This window comes from Hevea brasiliensis, chromosome 11 (assembly GCF_030052815.1).
Source record: "Hevea brasiliensis isolate MT/VB/25A 57/8 chromosome 11, ASM3005281v1, whole genome shotgun sequence".
NCBI classification, from domain to species: Eukaryota; Viridiplantae; Streptophyta; class Magnoliopsida; order Malpighiales; family Euphorbiaceae; genus Hevea; species Hevea brasiliensis.
In genome coordinates, this window is record NC_079503.1 from 75,531,984 (window position 1) to 75,551,338 (window position 19,355).

Here is a 19,355-nt window from a genome sequence, read left to right on the forward strand (position 1 = left end):
AACCCAAATTCAAAATCCACAACCTTCAAGTTCTCATATTCAATTTCGGTTCACAATTCTCAAATTCACAAGCTTCAAATTACCAATTTCATTTCAACAACCAATAATCAATTAAAAAATTTCAACTCAATTCATGGAACCAAAGGCATTTCAATAGGTACGGTTGTTAAGAATAGATGGAGGCATGAGACTGATCATTAAGCTGAAAATCATAACAAAGCATTGGCAAAAATTATTTGGACAGGATGACACAAAGAAGCAATTCCAAGTTAGAAATACAAGACTCAGGCCAAACCGACGGGAATAGTTGTGAACCACCAAGGAAGAACAATTTATTCAATGAGTTCATAAATACGAACTCATAGTATCATCACCCACAGATTTTAATCTATGCAAAAATCATATGAGTAACATAATTGATTGAAAAGGGGTCCCAATTATATTAAATAGAACCATGGAAATAATTAATAGAACAATTTCAACTCAACAACCCAGAAGCCCAATCCCAGATGAGAAATATAGTAAACAACAAGAAAGACCCAACAATAATGAAATTAAAACATCAAAATGAAATCAACCCATGTAATGTTGCATGCAAACACTGAAACCCAAGTCTTCAAAGCAATTTCATGAGAAATCAAGAAATCATGGCAGGCCGATATTGAGAAAGAGAAGGTGATGGGAGATTTCATGAGAAAGCAAAGCAAGAGCCAAGAATAGAGACGACTTCACTGCTTGAGAGTGAAGAATCAAGGAGGACGCTTGAGAATGAGACGTTGAAGGAAAAGACTGCTTGAAATGAAGTGGACCAACTTAACAAGGCAGAAATGGTATGATATTAAATGAATCGGTCGGTTCGGTTTTTTCCTTTAAATTTGGTTAATTAATCAAACTAACTGAAAATTAAAATATCTTAAATCATTAATTGAACTAAATTGAACAGATCAATTAATCAAATAAAAAAATTAAATTAATTTAATTCGATTTGATTTTTTTATCATAACCGAAAACTACCCTAAGTTTATAAAATGATTAGTGCAATTTTCCCCTCAATTGGGCCTATTGGTGGTGAAGCCCAATCATTTCGCCCAACAAGCCCAGGCATTTGGCTCCACACCGATGAGAATTGGATCGCACCTTGTATCGTGAATGCTATTGAAAAATTTTAAATATGTTAAGAGCACCCTCTCGCTAAGTCATCATGCACATCTTATCTACTGAATGCATAAATTTCTCTTTTGTTCAAAAAAAAAAAATGTATACATTCAAGTAAAAGTTTAAATCTATTTACTCATTTTCCTCAACACTACGGCTATATTTATTTCATGAAAAATAATATTTTTCATATTTTGTATTGTTTGGGACATTTAGAAAAATGAATTAACGAAAAATAATATAAACCATTTTCTATAAATAACTTCCTTTTTTCAATGTATAATTTATTTTTTTATAAAATAAACAGAGCCGATAATATAATTTACATTCTGTGATTTTTTGAGAAAAGGTAAAACCAAGCCTATTGGCTGTAAAGCCCAAGAAGCCATTTCTACAAAATAGCTTTCGGCCTAGATTAGAGAACCCTTCTTATATCAAGAATAATTAACAGCTTATGGCGCAATAGTTCTAAAGCTTGTAGTACCTCATCCATCAAAACCGAATGAGCTTATTTACTGGCAGAGAAACAAAAGTTTGCCCTAGTTTACTTCAACTTTTACTAGGCACTTTTCGAGGCTTAAGGCCTTTTGTGTAAATAGAATAAACAGTGAAAAAGACTTTTATACGTATAGAGAACTCGATAATCGAATGAAACGGTAATTCAACAACTAGATCATAATTCATATGTACGGTTTGGTATTCAAAAACTTCTGTTACAATTATCAATTGCACCAATACGTAAAAGCATAACATAGCATTGAATGGATTCAAGGAAAATATAAACCAGAACCTAAACATAATGAGAAATAGAAAACCATTATTTCTTAGAATATGATCATTCTTCACCTTGGTCCCGATAGAGTAAATGGCGATAATGGAGCTGTAGTTGCTAGCTCTGCCACTTTTCTTATTGCTGCTGTTGTTGCTGCATTATGGATGCTGTAGTCTAGATCAGCTTCCACATCCAAACTGCCTTCTAACACCTTAACCACCATTGACATGGAAGGCATCCTTATGTAATTACTTTGCAAACACCAAATTGCTACCTTCATCATCTCCACTGCTTCTGATTTGCGCAATATGTGCAATTGCATATCTTCATTACTTCTGTCGACCATATCAATCAACTAATCCTGCTTTGCTTTTTGCATGAAAATTGGTAGCAAATGCATGCATTTCTCAGGCTGAGACCTGTCTATATTTTTCCTTCCACACACTATTTCCATTACTACAATTTCAAAGCTATGAACATCTAACTTCTCTGCGATTATTGTGCTAAACCATTCAGATGCCAAATACCCAGGAGTTCCCCTGATTGTAGTCTATAAAGCATGGAAATAGCACTGAGTCATGTTTCCCAGTGTCGAAAACATTTACGACGAGGAAACGACCTGACACGGCTGGGAAACGTTTCCGGGTCATTTCCGAAAATATTGAAAATTGGAAACGCGTTTCCGTTGCCGGAAATGCGTTTCTTTAAAGAAAATTAAAAAAAAAAAAAAAGAAAAATGGGTAGGTTAAAATCGATCACTTCACAACATTCATCAACAGAAAAGGAAGAAGAAGAAAAAGAAAAAGAAAGGGAGTACATTCAACAGCAGTCGGCAGCATCGCAATTTGCAGCGCAGGTAAGGATCGCAACACCTTTCTCTTCTTTTCTCTCTGATCTGCCATATTCACTTGATATGCTCTCTCCATCCTTATCAACAGAAGAAGAAGAAGAAGAAGAAGAAAGCGGCGTGAAGGGAGAACGGACAATGACGGTGTAAGTGGCCTTTCCTATTTTCTTCCCGATTGTGAATGTGAATAATTAGGTTTATATTGGGATTTTATTAATTTATTATTATTTAATTTATTATTTTCCTTATTATTAATTTATTATTTTCCTTTTCTAATTTCTTTGTGAAACAATTTTATTAAGCAACTTTTATTAATTAATTACAATTTTATTCCATTAATTAATCATAAATTTATCATATTTAATATCAATTTTTTTTCTCTAAATGTATATTCCATAATTAGATTTTTCTCAAACTAAATTTGAGGAGTTATCATAAATATTTTTTTTTTAAAAAAAGAAAGATAAAAAAAAATTTTCCCAAATTCACTAAAAATTTTCAAGATTTGCCATATTTTTACAATCAACATTTTGAAGGAAATTAAGGACAAATGTAAATATATTTTTAAAGTTATTTTTAAAATTATAAAATTTCAAGTTTAAATTCTAATTAATGATAAATAAAAAAAATTCCAACATTCAAAATTTGTATTTTATATTAATATTTTTTATATTTTTGTAATAATTTATATATAATGTGTTTAATATAATTTGTTTTAATGTATCGTTATATTATATATTAAAATTTTTCATAATAATTTTTATGGTCAATTTATTCAATTCTATTATTTAATTCTTTAATCTTTTAATATATAATTTGTATTGTGCTTTAATCCTTAGTATATAATTGATTTAAATAATTTGTAAATTGTATAAAATTGCATTTTCTTTTTGTCATTTTGATAGGACAATATTTGAATGGATTCTTCGAACTCAAATTCTACCCAAGCAAATAGCACTAGTGCCACTTCTTCAAAAACTAGAGAGGAAGAATTTAATCCTTTGTGGAGATATGTAATTAAACTTGAGAAAACTGGAGAAGGAGGGGGTAATTGTAAATGGATATGTAATTTTTGTGGACAAGAAAAGCAAGGGACTTATACTAGAGTGAGGGCTCATTTATTGAAAATCACTGGAAAAGGGATTGGTGTGTGTAAAAAAGTGATGAATGATAGTATTTCTGAAATGAGGAAACAGGAGGATGAGGCAACAAACAAAATTACCAATTCACAATCTAAGCGAGTTTCTTTGCCTATTAGTATAACTTCTGTTCCTTCATTGAATATAACTGAACCAAGTATTTCAGCAGCTTTGAAGAAAAGAAGAGTTAATGATTCTCCTCTTGGTAGAGCTTTTGACTTGCAAACTAGAGCTCAATTAGATGCAGAGATTGCTAGAATGTTCTACACTGGGGGTCTACCTTTTAATTTTGCTAGAAATCCTTATTATGTGAGTTCTTATTCTTTTGCTGCTAATCATGTTTTGGGTGGTTATGTGCCGCCTGGTTATAATAAATTGAGAACCACATTACTTCAGTAAGAAAAAGCAAATGTAGAGAGGTTGCTTGAACCAATTAAAAGCACTTGGTTAGAAAAGGGTATTAGTATTGTGAGTGATGGATGGAGTGATCCCCAGAGGAGGCCTTTGATTAATTTTATGGTTGTTTCTGAGTCTGGCCCCATGTTTATCAAATCTGTAGATTGTTCTGGTGAAGTGAAAGATAAGCAATTTATTGCTAATTTGCTAAAAGAAGTAATTGATGAGGTGGATCATCAAAAAGTGGTACAAGTCATTACTGATAATGCTTCAAATTGTAAAGGTGCTGGAGAAATCATTGAGGGAATGTTTCCACATATTTATTGAACTCCTTGTGTTGTGCACACTCTTAATCTTGCTTTGAAGAATATATGTGCAGCAAAAAATTTGGAAACTAATCAAGAAACTTATGATGTGTGTCACTGGATCATTGAAATCCATAGGGATGCTTTGCAAATCAAGAATTTTATAATGAATCATTCCATGAGGCTTGCAATTTATAATCGGTTTGGCCCTTTGAAATTGCTTTCAGTTGCTGACACTCGTTTTGCTTCTATTGTTGTGATGCTTAAAAGATTTAAACTTGTTAGGCGTGCTTTAGAAGCAATGGTTATGAGTGATCAATGGGCACAATACTGAGAAGATGACCAAGGCAAAGCTAGATTTGTTCGTGATAAAGTGGTAGATGAGGATTGGTGGGAAAAAGTTGATTACATCATTGCTTTTACTGGGCCCATTTATGACATGATCAGAGTTTGTGACACAAACAAACCATGCTTTCATTTGGTTTATGAGTTGTGGGATTCTATGATTGAAAAGGTGAAGGAAGTTATTTTTGATCATGAAGGAAAGCAAGCAGATGGGTTTTCTCCTTTTTATTATGTGGTTCATCGAATTCTTATTGATCGTTGGGCAAAGAGCAACACTCCCCTTCATTGTTTAGCCCATTCATTAAATCCAAGGTAAATTTCTAACTTACATACTCATCTTCTTGTTATAATTTTTTTTTATTATTTTCTGAATTTATTTTCTTATTTTTGAAGATTTTATAGTGAAAAATGGCTTTAAGAGGGAGAAGGTAGAGTGCCTCCTCATATGGATGGAGAAGTATCAACTGAAAGAATTAAATGCTTTTGGAGGATTTTTTCTAATGAAGATGAGCGAATTAGAGCAAATGATGAATTTGCAAATTTTTCTTTGAAAAGTGGACCTTTTGCTGATCCTGATTCTATTAGAAGTATGTATGTTACAGATCCTAGAAAATGGTGGGCATGTTTTGGTTCTAATGCACCTTTACTTCAAAGGTTGGCTTTTAAAGTGCTTGGACAACCTACTTCCTCCTCTTGTTGTGAAAGAAATTAGAGTATTTATTCCTTCATTCATTCATGTAGAAGGAATAAATTAACTCCAAAAAGTGCAAAGGACTTAGTTTTTATCCATAATAATCTTTGTCTTCTGTCGAGAAACTCCTCCCAATATTATGATGAGAAGACAAAATTGTGGGATGTTGGTGGTGATCAATTTGGGAGTATGGAAGATGTGGGAGTTCTTGAATTTGCCAACCTTTCATTGGATGAACCAGAGTTAGAGTCTGTTTTGTTTGATGAAAATGCAACTACAAGCATGAAGAAGGAGAAGGAGAAAGACAGTGAAGTTGAGGAAATGTCATAAATTTCATTATCTTTTCTTTTTTAACATTTGAATGTGTTGTAGTTAATATTTATTTCTTATAAGTATGAAACTTCTAAATATGTATTTTTATGGTTGAATTTAAATGTTGATTTGGACTTTATTTATTATTGAACATCTTTCATGATATATATATATATATATATATATATATATATATATATTTATTTATTTATAAATATACCCCTATATTTTTTATATTTACACGTTTCCCCTACCTTTTCGTTTCCTATATTTTTTAAAATGCCATTTCCCGTGTCCGTTTTCGTATTTCCCCGTGTCCGCGTTTCCGTTTCCGTGCTACATAGATTGTAGTTAACACTTGGCTTTGATTCCTATCAATCAACTTAGACAATCCGAAGTCAGATATCTTGGACTGTAGGTCTACATCCAAGAGAATGTTTTGGGGTTTGATATCCAAATGGATAGTTTTCTATTTGCAATCTTCATGGAGATAGGCCAGCCCCTTCGCAATGTCTAAGATAATTATCTTTCTTATTTGCCAAACTGGAGAATGTTTTAGTGGCTCATGAAAAAATCCATTTGTCTAAGGACCCATTGGACGTGAACTCGTATGCTAACAGTCTCTCTAATTTTTCTACACAAAATCCAATTAGCCTCACAAGTTGTTATGGTGGATGCTTCCTATAGTCTTGACCTCGGCCATGAATTCCTTTTTCACTTGGCCTAAAGCAACCAAGCACTTTACAGCAATTTTTTTCACTTCTTGTGGTATTACCTTCAAAAATTGATCGAACCCTCCTGTCCCAAGCTTCTTCTGGGAATCGTCAGTTGCTACTCTTAGATCTTGATAAGTGAATCTCTTAGGCAATTCTGATCTCTATCCAAATATTCTTCCATTTCATCCTCTCCATCTCTGTTCTTTCTAAAATACACGATCTAAGACAAGTCAACAAACAGGCCCACCAGAAGAATGGTTCCTGGAATTATTCCTGCTATTGTTCCTGCATGGATAGAACCTCTCCACGTTCTCCAGGATTTGAAATTGGATCATGTTGTGCACCGCAGAAGCGTGTAAACTACAAAGAAATAAAGCAAACACACAAAACACTAATATTTATGTGGTTCACCCTCTCAACATAGGGCTACATCCACGCACATGCCATCTTCCACTATCAACAATAAATAAATCATCATTACAAACTCATAGCTATACTACCCATCAACCCAATTACACCCAAGAGAACCCACACTACATCAAACTGCTCATAGTAAATATATTAGTTAGTCCCTCTCAGTCTCCTCTAGACATAACTCAATATATTTACTACTACACCATTATACCACAAAGGGTGTCTTTAACTATATGGGCAAGAGCCCTCTCATCAATGGGCAGAGCTAAATCCGCAGCAATTGGCAAAGCCTTTTTCTACAATGGGCGATAGCCTCATTCCATGAGCTGAAAGCCACTCTCTTTAATGGGCAAAAGCCAAATAACCTTTTCCATCATTCTCCTATTTATAGTCTTAATTCCCTCAATCATTATTTGATTAGGAGTCCCACTCAATTTAGGAATAACACTAAAATAAGAGTTTTACTCATTATAGGAAATATTCCTCTATTCTATTAAGGAATATTTCTCCCACTCAAATTAGGAAAAGATCTCTCTCTAAATCCCATTAGGATTTTAAGTCATAATTCTAACAATCTCCACCTTGACTCAAAATCCATCAACCATTGCATACCTTAAATTCTTGGGTGTCATCAAATCATCAAATCTCCATGCTTGAACTTGAACCCTTCAAATCATCAATTCTTCAATCTTCATCTTGAGTGTAACTTGCTTTATTCTTCAAAAAATCTTCACGTCATCAACCATCTTGATTTTGCATCAAGAGCTCCACCTCAAATTCAACTCTTCACGATCACCATTATTGCATGTGTGATTTTCTACATGTTGCAATAGCTCCACCTTCAACCAAAATCACCAAGATCATCCCCATGCTCTGATACCAATTTGTTGTGTGTCGCGGAACCATGTAAACTGCAAAGAAATAAAATAAATACATAAAACACCAATATTTACGTGGTTCACCCTCTCACATAGGGCTACATCCACGGGCATGCCATCTTCCACTATCATCAATAAATAAATCATCATTACAAGCTCATAGCTATACTACCCATCAACCCAATTACGCCAAAGAGAATCAATACTGCATCAAACTGCTCATAGTAAATATATTAGTTAGTCCCTCTCAGTCTCCTCTACATCCACGGGAGGAATTGCAGTGGGAGGAGAAGAGGACCCAAACTCTCTTTTACTTTCTTCTGATTTCATTTCCCATCAACAAGCAATCAGGCCAATGAAATATACGAAATCAACAAACCAAATCTTTTTTTTTGTAATTACGCAATAATATAAAATAAAATAAAAAAGATCAAGGCAAAGCAAAAGCACATGAATTGAAAGATGAATTAAAAGAAAGAAAACCCTAGATTGACTGAGCAAGAGTTCAAACAAATACTCACATTAGATTGAAAAGACAAATTAGAAATGGAGGTGGTGAGATCTGAAAGAGTTGAAAGGCAATTAAGGAGAAAGAGAGAGGGAGATTAGGGTTTTGATAGAAAGGAAAAAAAGATGCTAAAAAGCTGATAATCAATAGAGAATAAGAGTATTAGGGAGAGAGCAAGAGTAAGAGGAATGGGAGGCCAGCTTTTAAAATTGAGTCACACATGGCCAGAAAATGAATGCTAGCATTTAAGTTGAGAGAGAGAAATGAGAGGCTGGCTTTTAAATTGAAAATATTTTGTTGTATTTTTTTTATTATTTTTACTCTTTACTTTTATTTTTTGAATTGATTTTAATTGAAATGTAAACTCAAATTTTAATTTCATTAAATTTGTAACACCCCGAACTTTCGAGTTCTGAATAGTACCATTTTGGTCTGTGACTAGTACTATTCAAAGACACCTTGAGGACAAAAAAATAAAAGAAAAATTAATTAAGATAGACACAATAAAAATTCAGGTGAACCAAAGACGTAAGGATTTATCGGGTATTATGAAAAAGAAGGATTATGACCCGATAAGGGACATTTTAGTCAATTCACTTCAAGAGTTGATTTTTGACTAAAATATCAATTAAATTAAATGAAATTAATAAATTGAATTATGGAATAATTTTTTTTAGGAAAAGAATTCAAGGATAAAGTGAAAAGAAGATAAAAGAAACAAAAATCTAGAATTTTAATTCCATTTTGACCCAATTAAAATTTTAGGACCAATGGGCTTTAGACAACTCAATTAAAATTAATTAGATAAATCAAAATGAGGATAAATATAAAAGGGAAATAAAACCCTCTCTTCCTCCCACTTGTGTGCCGCCACCCCTCTCTCTCTTTCCCTCTCTCTTTCTTTCTTTCTTCTTCTTCCTTCTTCCTCTATTGACACCCATTCTCAAAACTCAATTCCTTACTTTTCCTCCATGAATTTTCCATCTAATTGATAGAGAACATCAAATTAATCTTTGATTGAGAGATTAAAAGCAAGGAGAATGAGAGATTTCGAAGAAATTGAAGATTGGGAAGGTCACAATTGAGGTAAGTTTCTTTTCATGCTAGATTAGTTGTACAAGCTTTGAATTAAGGTTGATTATGGGAAAATTTTATGATGAAGCACGAGAATCATGCATGAAATCTAAACTAGGGTTTTTGGCCAACTTGCCGAAAACTTAGGGTTTGATGGATTTGAAGGAAATTGATGATGAAATCAAACTTAGTTGAAGTAGTATGCATGATTGGGGTAGTGAGATTGCATGAGATTTACATAAATTAAATTATGAAAGATTATGGTTCATGGAAATATTGGGGCTTTTAATATATGAAGTGTAATTAGTGTTTATAATGACAAATTATGGTTATTTGAAGTTCCGTGAATGTAAATTGACATTGGGTAGATGAATGGAAGTAATGAAATGGTAAGGATGGGAAAATTTCAAATTAGGGTTTTTGAAAATTGGGGATTTTTGTGTTATGAAGTGCTATGGAGGTATTAATATTAAATTATGGTCATTTGGGGTAAATTAAATGTGAATTGATATTGGTTAGTAGGAGTAATTAAAGGAATTAACAATTGAACCTAGGGCAGAATTTTACACACTGAGTCCAGTGTGTTTGGCAGCCATAAGTTGAGCTACACAACTCCAACTGGTGTGAAAGTAATTAGAAATGAAACTTAAGACATAGGGCTAGAATTTTCATGAAGATACCCTACCCAGAAAATGACCATAAACTGCCCTAAATGAACCTTGAAACTAGAGGTGGAAATCTAGACCTGAAATCTGCACAATCAGCCCACGTGAATAGTAAAATTTAAACTATCATAACTCTCTCTAGAAAACTCCAATTTAGGAGATTTTTGAACCGATGGAAACCTAAAATATAGTAGAATATTTCATATGCAGAACTTAAGGCCAAATTATGAACTTAACCCAATCAAATTGCTAAGCAAAGTTGAATAACCAAATCTGTAAAAATCTGGAAATCTGCAAATTGACCATATGAACAGTAAAATTTGCATAGTCATAACTCTCTCTAGAAAACTCCAAGTTAGGTAATTCTTGAATTGATGGAAACCTAAAACATAGTAGAACATTTCACATGCAAAACTTGAAGCCTAATTATGAACTTAACCCAACTAAATTGCTGAGCCAAATTGAGTTGATGAATATGCCAGAACATGAATAGTCACATAAATAGTAATTTTTACATGGTCATAAATTTCTCTATAAAACTCCGATTTAGGTGATTCTTGAACCAATGGAAACCTAAAACATATTAGAACATTTCATATGAAGAATGTATGGCCAAATTATGAACTTAACCCAATCAAATTGTTGGCCAAAGTTAAGTCACCAAAGTTGCCAGAATCAGCCCATGTGAACAGTAATCACTATTTTAGTCATAACATGAGCTACACAACTCCAAATGAGGTGTTTCAAAAAGAGAAATAAAGATGAGACCTAGAGTGACAATTTTCATGAAGAACACCTCACCAAAATATGATTGGAACTAGGTAAAAAATTGGGTTCAAAGATCAAACCATTAAGTTGCCAAAACCCAAAATCTCCATTTAAATTGCAAAGCTAACTTGGGGAGGTATTAGACATTTATGAAATGAGTTTTTGGCAATAGTTAAGATGAATATTGAGACATTCTACTTGTGTATTTTTAGTAGAAAAAGAGGTTGGGATGGACAAGTAGAAGTAGAAAAGGAGAAATGAGTTCATTAAAGGTTTGTGCACAACTAACATTTTTCTTTGTTTTAGCTTAGAAAAATTAATTTGTATGAGTTTATTTGAATGAAATTGCTTTGAATGAGTTTAGTTTGATTGAGATATGGTTTTTCTCTTGCATTTGAGAAATTTGAATGTTGCCACCTCTATATATGTTTTATGATGAATTTAAATGTGTTATTAGTTTGCAAATGTGATTGTTGATTGAGAAACTTTTGAAAAATTGTTTTGAAACCACAGTTAGCATGACAGTCCCTTTCAGAACTCCCCAGTAGTAATGGCTACTTGGGGTTTGATATTGATTATGATCATGTCCCCCCATTAATAACAGTTAGTGGGGTGAGATTATATGAGTACTCATTAGCTAGCTAGCCCTTCCTTCATTAATAACGGTTAGTGAGGTTGAGATTGCTTTGTCGTGGTGTACAATACGGTATTGATCGTAAAATTTTATGTCATGGTCTAAACTGTGTGTTGATATTGGCAACACTTATGCTTTGTGAATTGGTTTTGTGAAGTATGACTTCTTCATTGAAAGGTGATTTTCATAAATGATTCTTATGGACTTAGAAATTATTATGATTTTTTTATGATTGTATAAAAATGTGATTTATTATAATTGGACAAGTTGTGCTTTACTTTAAGTTTTAAAGTTATTAGTTGTACACCACTGAGTCATATACTCAACGATAGGTTATTTATGCTATCGCAGGTAATGGAAAGGAGAAGGCTGCCGAGTGAGAGACTTGCAACTAACATTTTAGTTTTGACTATGGGTATATATAGTAGGTATACCCCTGTAATTTCATTTTGATGTATTTTGTACCTATATATATGGATGTACGGACATTGAGCAGCTTGTATTAAAAAGCATTCCATTGCTATCACATTTTGAGTTGTAAATATTTGTATTTTATTTTGAGACTTATGCAAAATGTAACTTTTAAAATATTTAGTTATTATATTTCCAATGAATGTTTACTTGACATGTAAATAAGTTTTGGGTTTGTTAAAGTTTCAACCATCACAACGCAGTTTTTCGCAACATAAAAGTAAAATAAAATGCTATGTTTTGTTTAAAATCCTTTGTAGTTTATTTAATGGGTTATCGGTAGGTGTAGTTTGGTAATTCATTAGGTATGCTACGGGAACATGTCATGTCTTACGAGGGATAAGGTATGACAAAATTAATGTTAATAAATATCCTTTATTTTTTTAATAATTATACAGGAGGTGAAAGTTTGAAATAAATAATTATTTTTATATTTTTAATAAATAATTGATTTTATATATATACCCTTATATTTTTTATATTTACGCATTTCCTGCATGTTTTCATTTCCTATATTTTTGAAAATACTGTTTCCCCGTGTCCATTTCTATGTTTTCCTATGTCCACGTTTCTGTTTCCGTGCTACATAGGTAACTGCTTTGCTTTTTGTGATACACCTCACAAGTTAAAGAATAAATATTCAACATTCCGAACTTGAGTTTAAGAGCATTAAATGGTGTATAAGATAGGGGTTTGGTGAAAATGTCAACTATTTGAGCAAAACTAGAAATGGGCAGCAACTTAACCAGGCCTTATTGAGATTTTTAACGAGCAATATGGCAATTAAGTTCAATATGTTTGGTAACTTCATGAAATGTAGGATTAGCTGCAATAGACAAGGTAGATTGATTATCATAGTAAATCAATGCTGGTTGTGTGAAAGGAACATGGAGATCATGAAGCAGGTATGTAATCCATTGGAGTTCACAAGTCATAAAAGTTAAGGCTCTATATTCAGCCTCAGAAGAGGATTGAGACACGGTGCTTTGCTTTTTAGACTTCTATGAAATTAAAGAGTTGCCTAAGAAAATATAGAAACTAGTAATAAAATGCCTTATATCTATGCATCCTGCTCAATTAGAATCATCGAAGCTTTTTAATTGAAATTAGGAATCTACCAGCAAGAGCAAACCAAGACTAGGTGTCACAACTCACTTTCTAGGCCGGACCGGCACTAGGACTTGAGTCAACATAAGGTCCTCAAAGTTCGTAGTAAGCCTAACTATTTCTAATCCGTTCATAAAGCCCATTAAGGTAGCCTAATTTTAAGAAAACAAATAGACAGGGTCCGACCATAAATTAGACTATCTAACAGGAAGCATTAACTCACCCAACTTATAGACAAATAATATCAATAATATAAGGAGCTCAGCTCATCCTCATAATTCTCAACATATATTAACATTTGGGAGCTCAGTTCCCTCCATCATCAATAATAAATATCTCATACATTCATGCAATTTTATATAATTAATTTATAGCTCCAAAACTAAAGTTATTATAACCCAAATAGAAAAATAAAACTATTAGTCCATAAGGAGCTCTAGATTTAATTAAAAGAAAATAAGAGCAAATCAAAATATTTTCTGTTAAGCCTATGGGGAAAGAAAGTAGGTTAATTACAAAATAAGCGAGGGGTGAGCATTCGACTCAAAGAGTGAGATATTGATTTTAAATATAATGTCTATAATTATCTAAAGATAATGCATTCCTATGTATAAAATGCAACATGTTCACATAGTTCAAACAATTCAACCAACATTTACACAAAAGATAATTTGGAGCAAACATGCACCTATGTGTCACATCAATATATATGTGGGAGCTTATCTCCTATACAGCTCTCTTAATCTAATACCTACTAGTGAAGTCAACTCAAGTTGAATTTTTGCTTAATAATCCAAGTGCGGTGGCTAGCAAGATCAACTTAAAGTCGTACTCACTCTGATTTATCCATATATAAGTATCGCATCCTAACGAGTCAAGCTCTAACCATAACTACCCATCTTACCCATATCCATATCCATACCACTCATGCCAACACACACACACAGCTCCAAGTTATCTTAAGGCGACATCTACAAACAAATTCAATAACATATGTAGCAAAGGAGCGTGCCTAGCATTTAACTAATTATATACATACATATAAGTGAATGCATGAGCATACCTTAAATATAAATTAATAATATTAAAATTACAAATAAAATCAATATCAAACTCATAGATTGGTCGACCCGACTATAGCTGGTTCGGCTGGAAGGGAGAAGATTGGCCAACAACTGATCACCTATACAAATACACTAACCTCTATCAATTTACTGACAAAATTAACCAATTAATTTAATTTACAGAAGCAAGAATAAGTCCCAAGGTCTTACCAAAATTTAGGCAAAGTCTCTCCTATAGCTGAGCCTAACCCCCCTATAAGAAGAATAAGCAAAAAAGCAATACACAGTGCTTCCTCAGGCCCACAACAACTACATTACATGCCCATAAAAGGCTTACGAAAACGTAATCTAAGTCCAGATCTCTAATTTCTAACTTGCGTCCTTAACTCTTCTATAATCTAATTAAAGCCACAATCTCAAAAGCTCTTACTAAAATATTATGATATAATTATAATCAAATTCATCAATAAAACTTCAATTCTATATTAAATTTTTAATGAAAATTTGAAAAAATTTCCTCTTAAAATTGGACTAAACTCCCTTTCACAAAACTGAAAATCCACAATTCGATAATTATATCAACTTATACAAATTTCTAACTTATGCCTCATGCAAATATTAATTCTAACACTTAATACCCAAATCTCAATTAAAATATTCCACAATATGTCCATATCACTACAAGTACAAATAAAACACATATATTTATTTCTAAAAAATAATCCACAATAACTTAAAATTTCACCAAAGACCATTTTTTATCTCAAAATAAATTTAGTTCCACCAAAATAACTTATTTAACTTAACCCAATCCTTAATACCCAATTTAGCACTTTGTACATTAAAATTTATATATAATATTCCAATCATCAGATAAATTCTTAATTTTTATCATATATTCAAGACATCCAAATGCATAATGAGTAAAAATTTTAGCATCAAAATATCTCTACATCATGAGACATCAAAATATTCATCCAACCTTTCAAAATATGAATTTTTTAAAAATAATTCTTACCCAAATAGCTCATGCAAAACAATTTATATTTTATAAACCACAAGTTAAAAATTCACCAAATTTTAACACAACAGCCCCAATATCCAAAGATCATCTTCACCAAATTTCATAATTTTCTAATCAACTTAACTATTTATTTTCCTCAAATTTTAGTAGCCAAAATTTAGAATTCTAAATGCAGATAGCCTATATTCAACAATTTATTTCTCCAAATCCAATAGTTAAAAAAATTACCAAATTTTAACTATAACTTCTATACATATTGACCTCCAACATATCCAAAAGTCAATAGTAAAAGATGCATCAAACTCACCTGGATGGAAGACAAAATTGCTATTCCTGCTCAATCTCTGTTTCTACTTCTATTCATCATCTTCCTCCTTTTTCTCTTTTTAATTTCTTGTATTCTAGACCAAAATCCTTCTTTCCCCCTTGTTGGTGTTCTTTCTTGCTAGTGAAACTCCAAAAAAATTTAGCACCATGTCCCTACTTCCCTCCTTCTTCTTCTCTTTCTGTCTTTCTCTTTTTTCCTTTCCTTTCCCTTTGCTTTCTCTTTCCCAATTCTTCTTCTTGTTTTTTTTTTTTTTAAAAATAATTCTAGAGAAGGGGCTGCCAACTATCCCTATTTTTAAATAAATTTCATTTTAATCCTTGAATTCTCCAAAAAATCATATTTTCCATCCCAAAACTTCTAAAACTTTACTTTTAGGTCCAAAATTAAATTATAATTTTCTTCCCAAAACTTTATAAATTATATTTCTATTCAAATAATAACTATATTTGATATTTTTTCAAAAATTATGGTGTTACATTTCTCTCCCCCTTAAAAATCCTTCATTTTCGAAATTCCATCAGCTTATGGAATCACAAAGTCTAATCTAAACTATCACGCTTCCGCTGAAATTAAATTGTTTTTCTTCATATAATCAAAACAACTATCATACACCAATCACTTCAGAACCCAGTAAAATAAGACAAAACCTAATGCCTTTCTGATTTCAATTTCATGCAACACCTAAAATTGTGAACTAATTCTAACTTGTGTCACTCCCTTGATCATTCCTTCATCCTTGACATTAAGTATGCATTTACCATCATTTCTACCTTAGGAGATTGTGTACGAACTAGTGCATACCAAAGTCTCAAATAAGTGCATCACCTTGACATAGTTTACCTTCCTAATATAATCTTCTAGAACCAAACAACTCAGTTCGCCCTCACAATCCTCATGACAGATAAATAATCAAATGGGAGCTCAACTCCCTCATCCAAAGGAATACTTATCTCATACATCCAGGCATATCGATATAATAAGTTTACAACATTAAAAGAATTAAATTGTTACAACCCCCCAAAAAAAAAACACTACTAGTATATGTGGAGTTCTAGATTATGAATAAAAAAAAATGAAATAAAAATAAGCATGTTGCTGATAAATCTGCAAGAAAGGAAGCAGGTTATTCATAAAAAAAGCCTACCTATCACTTGGGGAAAAATAACTGAACAGGAGTAAGCATTCAACTCATAGAGTAAGACATTGATTTTAAATACAATTTCTATAACTACCTAAGTCTAATACATTCCTATGTATGAAATTCAACACACACATATATTTCCAAACAATTCAAATAATATTTTCACAAAAGATAATTTGAAGCACTCACACACCATGTGTCTCATCAATGTATATGCATATATGGGAGCTAATCCCCTATATAGCTCTCTTAATTCTAATACCTGCCGGCGAGATCAACTTGAGCCAGACTTTCATTTAATAATCCAAATGCGAGGGTCAGCAAGATTAACTCAAAACCATACTCACCCCGTCATATCCATATATAATGATTGGGTCCCAGCAAGTCAAGCTCCAGCCATGACTACGCATGCTACCCATATCCATAATCACATCACACGCACACTGACACATGCACATAGCTCCAAATTACCCTAAAGTGACATTTACAATAAATGTCATTATGTAAATATGCAATACAAGGCGTGCCTAGTAACTAGCTAGATACATATATTTATAAGTGAATGCAAAGGCATGTCTTGAATATATAATAATATTGAAATTATAAATAAAATCAATATCTACTCACAGATCCACCAGATATCACTACGACGACTGGGCGGAAGAAGAAGGTTGACTTTGATCACCTAACAATTATATTATGAATTTATCAGTACACAAAACAAGAATTTAAAGAGTCAAAGACATCATAATTCATGCCGAAAATTCTGCAGAGTTTCCCCTGGACCGAGGACCTACCTAACCTATAAGGCTACTCAAATAACACTTTTAAAATCAAAGGCCTCAAGCTCACATCGCAATAACATCATATGGCCCCTCCTGGGCCTGCCAAATCAGATAAAACTCATATAACCAGACAATTCAGCTATGAGGCTTAAAACTAATATTTTACAAAAACCATCTAAACAAACTTAAAAAATTCTACATGCATGCCTCGTGGTCCTTAACAATGCTATAAGGCTATTACAAAAGGTCATCAATCCGAAGGAGCAGATATTTATTCTTAATTGTCACCTTATTCGGCTGTCTATAGTAAATGCACAACCTCAAGGACCCATCTTTCTTTCTCACATATAGAATAGGAGCACCCTAAGGTGAAGTACTTGGTCAGATGAATCCCTTGTCTAAAAGCTCTTATAGCTGCTCCTTCAGTTCTTTTAGTTTTGTTGGTGTCATCTTATAGGGTGGCATAGAAGTGGGGTTTATGCCCAACACAATATTATGCAGACTCTACCTCCCTATCCGGCAGCAACTCTTGAAGCTCCTCAGGAAACACATCTGCAAATTCTCTGATAAAAGGTACATTCTTCACATTAAAACCATCAACAGATATGCCCCTCATTAGTGCCAAATAACCATCCACGCCTTAACATTTTTCTAGCATTAATGACTAACACTAGATTATATGGAGCCACATCTTTGTCACTATCAAAATTGAACTCTTCTACCCCAGGTATATGAAAATACACCTTTTTTATTTCTGCAATCCAATCTAGCATAATGATTTGACAACCAATCCATGCCTAAAATCACATTAAATTCCATTATCGGTAAGGGAACTAAATCTGTCAGGAGGATCCTTCCCTATACTACCACTAGACTACCCAAAAAAACGATACCCACATATATATTATCACTAAGAGGGGTAGCTACAAACAGGGTACACTCTAAAGCAGTAGGATTTCTATCCAATCTTAGAGCAAACACAGGGGAAGCAAATGAGTGTATAGAACTCAGATCTATTAAAACATGTGCCTCAAAAGAATAGACTAGAAGAATACTTGCTACCATTGTATTTGAAGCCTAAGCATTTAGTGTGTCAAAGTGAAAACCTAAACTTGTCCTCTACCATGAGATATAAAACCTTGATACTGACTCCTACCACTAGATCTGTCTCTAAAACTATGTCCTTCCAAACCATTGCCCTGCTAGCCACTAAATTGGCTGCCTGCCATACTAGAAGTACCAGGGTGTAGCTGGTAGGGTGCATTAACAACAGAACCCTGAGACCCTATCTGATACTTGCTAAATATAGGACATTCCCTAGCAAAGTAGCCTGATTGGCCACATCTTAAGCATCCACTTAAGCTCATCAAGCAAGGTACTGAATGTACTCTCCTACATTAGGTACATTAGGTACAGGGTGCAAAAGAGGACCTTGAACTACTGTAGCACAAGCTTTACCCACTACTTGAACTATATCCCAATCTCAACCCTTTAGATCTGTGTCTAAGGCCACCTTTCTTATTACCTTTGGCCTTGCCACTGTAGTGGCTCTTGCTGCCACCACCCATAGTACTCATATAAGGTATATCAGATGGCCTTTTAGCTTTATTCTTCTTTGCTCTACCTCCATCATCACCCGTGTAATTGATTTCTATCTATTGAGCCCTATCTACTACTATATCAAGAGGTTGTTCTAACAACATAGCCAGGTTTTCATACCTCCTGTGAAGTCCTTTTAGAAATATCTTCACCTTCATATTTTCATTGGCCTTGGCAGTAGGGGCATACCTGCTCAATTCCAGAAACTCAGAAGCAT

The 19,355-nt window shown here is 33.1% G+C and overlaps 1 pseudogene; it reads right to left on the reverse strand.

Annotated features, from left to right (window-relative positions):
* Positions 1–1,997: 1,997 nt before the first annotated feature.
* On the reverse strand, positions 1,998–19,107 carry LOC131170287 (G-type lectin S-receptor-like serine/threonine-protein kinase SD2-5; annotated as a pseudogene).
* Between the last annotated feature and the right edge of the window lie 248 nt (positions 19,108–19,355).